Source organism: Rhamphochromis longiceps, linkage group LG1 (assembly GCF_057381845.1).
Source record: "Rhamphochromis longiceps isolate RC_006_pf linkage group LG1, R_longiceps_female_GT1.1, whole genome shotgun sequence".
Taxonomy (NCBI): domain Eukaryota; kingdom Metazoa; phylum Chordata; class Actinopteri; order Cichliformes; family Cichlidae; genus Rhamphochromis; species Rhamphochromis longiceps.
This window is the reverse complement of record NC_140557.1, coordinates 18,279,831-18,285,830: the sequence shown is the minus strand read 5'-3', so window position 1 is coordinate 18,285,830 and position 6,000 is coordinate 18,279,831.

Sequence of the window (6,000 nt, the reverse complement as noted above, 5' to 3'; positions counted from 1 at the left end):
GATTTTCACAGGTTCATCGTGGCCACCTCAAAAGCGGTGAATATCAACATCAGTCCCTCGTGATGCTTCAGTGCAAAAATTGTGACTTTAAACTGAACGGCGCACCCTGGTGGCAACGCGGTCCACCATGAAAGATGAAGTGGCTTTTGAGGGGCTTGGAAAGTATATAGAGGCTTTAAATTTAGCACACCCCTCCAAATGGATGAAGGCTTTGTTGTCATGTGATCATTTTTATTGAATAGCGCGAAATGGCTCCACAGCGCCCCCTACAAAATTTCAAAACCACAGCCCCAGCTCTGTGTTTTATGTATGAGTCTGAAACCTGGTAAGCTTATAGGAGATATCAAGATGTACAAAAAAGTCTCTTGGAGCAATATCCAAAATCCAACAGGAAGTCAGCCATTTTAAAATTAATGTGCAATTTTGGCGACATTTTCCCCTCTTTTCAGGCTTCATACTTTGACGAACTCCTCCAAGGGATTTCATCATATTGAACCATTCTCCAGTGTGTGGAATCTAAAGACCTTTGTGATGTTAAATTGCGAAGCTTTTTACGTTCAAGGAAACGGGGTGGTCATGGCGGCACGTGGAGTTTCAATCACTCGCCAAAAAGCAGTAATCTGCTGTCACTCAAAGACACAAAGTCCAATCTCTCCCAAAGGTCGCAGGCGTGATGAGACTCGAGCTCGGAAATGTTTGTTATGCCATTTGTGCATAAGGGTTAGAGCGCCACCTAGTGGAACGACTAACAAATCATGAATGAATGAGTTGAAATGTTAGCTGGTGGTTAAATGCATGAATTCCATCAATGTGACATCACATCGGATGTGCTGGTTTTAGGTGTTGGGCGTGGCTCGACACGCCGGGGGTGCGAGGGCCCTCATAACGCTGCTTGCAGCTTTAATTATTATTATTATTATTATTCCGGCAAATGAATTGGCCGTTTGAGGGCCTAAACATGCTCGAAAACTCATGAAATTTTGCACACGCGTCAGGTCTGGTGAAAATTTACGTATTTTAATGTTCTCAGACATGGCCAGGGAAAATTAGCTCAGTAGCGCCACCTAGAAAAATGAAAAACGCGAGCCCCCGGTATGGGTATGACCTACATGTTTGAAAGTCGGTACACCTATAAAATGTTCAGAGTCGAACAAAAAAGTCTATTATGGCAATGTCCTAAACCCAACAGGAAGTCCGCCATTTTGGATTGAAGGTGACATTTTGGCTATGATTTTACCATTTCCATGCCTCGAACTTTAACGAACTCCTCCTTGGGATTTGGTCCTATAAACTTCAAATTTGGACAGTGTCAACTACACCCTTGTGCCATGTTAAATTGCGGAGCTTTTGAGTTTTCACAATACTATGAGGCCGTGGCGCCATGGCGAATTTCGATGACTCGCCATGAAAATCTTATTGCCTCTCATTTTGTCATACATTTTCTGACCTTGACCAAAGTGAACACATATGATAAGGCTCCACCCCTGAACATATTTCAACTGCCATATTTAAAATCAAGGACAGCGCCACCTAGTGGGAACAGGAAATGTCATGTTTTACACTTTGGGATACAGTATTGTGATGGGTAACATCTGCAGCCTCAAATTTCTCCAGGAAAGCCTTAAGGAGTTGGTCTTGGGTTCCAGTGAAAACTGTGACTTTTCGCAAAAGGGTGTGACCCCAGCGGCATGGCGAACTTTGATATCTCGCCATGAAGAAACAAATTAGTATAACTCAATGAAATCCAGTCTGATCAGTACCAGACTTTACAGGCATGATGTCAGACCTGCCCTGAACAGATTGATGTGCCCATTGTCGGGAATACGGACAGCGCCACCTAGTGGCAACAGGAAATGTCATGGCTTTAATTTTGTTGTACTGATTTTCACAGGTTCATCGTGGCCACCTCAAAAGCGGTGAATATCACCATCAGTCCCTCGTGATGCTTCAGTGCAAAAATTGTGACTTTAAACTGAACGGCGCACCCTGGTGGCAACGCCGTCCACCATGAAAGATGAAGTGGCTTTTGAGGGGCTTGGAAAGTCTATAGAGGCTTGAAATTTGGCACACACCTCCAATGTGTCGAAGGCTTTGATGTCATGTGATCATTTTCATTGAATAGCGAGAAATGGCTCCACAGCGCCCCCTACAAACTTTCAAAATATCAGCCCCAGCTCTGTGTTTTATGTATGAGTCTGAAACCTGGTAAGCTTATAGGAGATATCAAGATGTACAAAAAAGTCTCTTGGAGCAATATCCCAAATCACACAGGAAGTCAGCCATTTTAAAATTAATGTGTAATTTTGGCGACATTTTCCCCTCTTTTCAGGCTTCATACTTTGACGAACTCCTCCAAGGGATTTCATCATATTGAACCATTCTCCAGTGTGTGGAATCTAAAGACCTTTGTGATGTTAAATTGCGAAGCTTTTTACGTTCAAGGAAACGGGGTGGTCATGGCGGCACGTGGAGTTTCAATCACTGGCCAAAAAGCAGTAATCTGCTGTCACTCAAAATCAAAATATTCAATCTCTCCCAAAGGTCGCAGGCGTGATGAGACTCCAGCTCGGAAATATTTGTTATGCCATTTGTACATAATGGTTAGAGCGCCACCTAGTGGAACGACTAACTAATCATGAATGAATGAGTTGAAATGTTAGCTGGTGGTTAAATGCATGAATTCCATCAATGTGACATCACATCGGACGTGCTGGTTTTAGGTGTTGGGCGTGGCTCGACGTGCCGGGGGTGCGAGGGCCCTCATAACGCTGCTTGCAGCTTTAATTATTATTATTATTCCGGCAAATGAATCGGCCTTTTGAGGGCCTAAACATGCTCGAAAACTCATGAAATTTTGCGCACGCGTCAGGTCTGGTGAAAATTTACGTATTTTAATGTTCTCAGACATGGCCAGGGAAAATTAGCTCAGTAGCGCCACCTAGAAAAATGAAAAACGCGAGCCCCCGCTATGGGTATGGCCTACAAGTTTGAACGTCGGTACACCTATATAACGTTCAGAGTCGAACAAAAAAGTCTATTATGGCAATGTCCTAAACCCAACAGGAAGTCCGCCATTTTGGATTGAAGGTGACATTTTGGCTCTGATTTTACCGTTTCCATGCCTTGTACTTTAACGAACTCCTCCTTGGGATTTGGTCCTATGTACTTCAAATTTGGACAGTGTCAACTACACCCTTGTGCCATGTTAAATTGCGGAGCTTTTGAGTTTTCACAATAGTATGAGGCCGTGGCGCCATGGCGAATTTTGATGACTCGCCATGAAAATCTTATTGCCTCTCATTCTGTCATACATGTTCCGATCTGGACCAAACAGCACACATATGATAAGGCTCCACCCCTGAACATATTTCAACTGCCATATTTGACATCAAGGACAGCGCCACCTAGTGGGAACAGGAAATGTCATGTTTTACACTTTGGGGTACAGTATAGTGATGGGTGACATCTGCAGCCTCAAATTTCTCCAGGAAAGCCTTAAGGAGTTGGTCTTGGGTTACAGTGAAAACTGTGAGTTTTCGCAAAAGGGTGTGACCCCAGCGGCGTGGCGAACTTTGATGTCACGCCATGAAGAAACAAATTAGTATAACTCAATGAAATCCAGTCTGATCAGTACCAGACTTTACAGGCATGATGTCAGACCCGCCCTGAACAGATTGATGTGCCCATTGTCGGAAATACGGACAGCGCCACCTAGTGGCAACAGGAAATGTCATGGCTTTAATTTTGTTGTACTGATTTTCACAGGTTCATCTTGGCCACCTCAAAAGCGGTGAATATCACCATCAGTCCCTCGTGATGCTTCAGTGCAAAAATTGTGAGTTTAAACTGAACGGCGCACCCTGGTGGCAACGCTGTTCAACATGAAAGATGAAGTGGCTTTTGAGGGTCTTGGCAAGTTTATAGAGGCTTGAAATTTGGCACACACCTCCAAATGGATGAAGGCTTTGTTGGCATGTGATCATTTTCATTGAATAGCGCGAAATTGCTCCACAGCGCCCCCTACAAAATTTCAAAACCACAGCCCCTGCTCTGTGTTCTATGTATGATTCTGAAACCTGGTAAGGTTATAGGAGATATCAAGATGTACAAAAAAGTCTCTTGGAGCAATATCCCAAATCCAACAGGAAGTCAGCCATTTTAAAATTAATGTGTAATTTTGGCAACATTTTCCCCTCTTTCCAGGCACCGTTCTTTGACGAACTCCTCCAAGGGATTTCATCATATTGAACCAATCTCCAGTGTGTGGAATCTAAAGACCTTTGTGATGTTAAATTGCAAAGCTTTTTACGTTCAGTGAAACGGGGTGGTTATGGTGGCACTTAGAGTTTGAATCACTCGCCAAAAAGCAGTAATCTGCTGTCACTCAAAAACACAATGTCCAATCTCTCCCAAACGTCAGATCGGAGGTGCTGGTTTTAGGTGTTGGGCTTGGCTCGACGCGCCGGGGGTGCGAGGGCCCTCGTAACGCTGCTTGCAGCTTTAATTATTATTATTATTGTTGTTGTTGTTGAAGTAATGCAAAGTGACGTTTCTTATATGTGACAAGTCTAGGGATCTTTCCATGTAGATTTACTAAAGCCCATCTTTATGTATTTTAGCTTGGTGCAAAGCTTTAAATCTAATCTTCAGTGTGAATCATACATGGTAATAACTTCTAGGAACTCCCAAACTGTTGTAAATTATAATTCATAACAAGCTTGGTGGTCAAAACATTTTCTCCGAAACCAAATACTGAATACTGTTATTGGAGAAATGTTATAAAAAGACTGTCAGCTGCTAAGGGGATAATGTAAAATTTTATTTAATATGTGCAACAACCCTGAACTCCAACAGTACCCTCTCCCTCCTTTATTTGAACTGGTTTCATCATATTCCACTGAAGTGCTTTTTACATTTTTAAGCATTTTTAACCAAGGCAACAAGCCACGGTAATAAAACCACACTTAAAAAGGTTTCTCTGTAGTTGCTTGTGTATTAACAGCAAAACCACTGATATACTGGACCAGATATAAACAGACTGCTTACACTGTATTGATTATTATTTATTTATTTTCGTTTTCTTTTGTTTTTTCAGTTTTTACGCAACATGTTTGCTGCGAAGATGTTGTTTGCCATATTCAGTAAGCTCATGAACATTCTCCCTTAAAGCTAGCATCTGTGATATTTATGACCAGTCACTAACTCTAATTTTTCAGAAATCCTTTTGTGGTATTTAAAACGGACAGTTTATGAAAATGACATTAGATGAGTATAACATATGGTTTTGCAGAGTGCAGTGTTCAGGTGCTAAATTTGTAATAATTTATTTCCCCAGTAATATGTGACCTCATTTTTTGTACCCTTGAGCTAAGCAGCATGAAACGCGTTTTGTCCTTGCATGAATCCAAAAATTCCCAGTTTAAAATGAGGAGTTTGAAATGGAATTTCCTACACAAATCATTCTTGTCTTCAAGCAAACAAAAGCCACTGAAAAGCCAAAGGGAACTATAAAATCAGCGGTCAAACAAACAAATAATAATAATAATTTTAACTGCCATTTAGGAGAATTATATTGTATTTGTTGTAGAGAAAAGTATTATTTGTATGACATTTCTTTCATTATCAGTACAACTAATAATTCATTTAAGGATTATATTTAGATGATGTGTATAAAAAAAGAAAAAGACATGCAGTCAGCACTTTTAAAGGGATCTTACTGAGGAAATTAATTGGAAGGTACCTAAAATCACATAAAATGAGAAAAACTGAGGATGATGTTTCTTTTCAAATTAAAGGTACCGCTTTATTTTACACCATTAACAGTAATCTATATTGGTATACCACGTGTCAAAACATATTTACTAAGTTGCAAATACAGATGTCGCTTTAAATGTAGCCTTTATTTACCACTTGAGTTTCTTTTATTTCTTCTACACTACTTCATTATGGCAATGGTTATTTTTTTATTTTGAAAATCTCGCCGGAACTCGCTACTTTGAC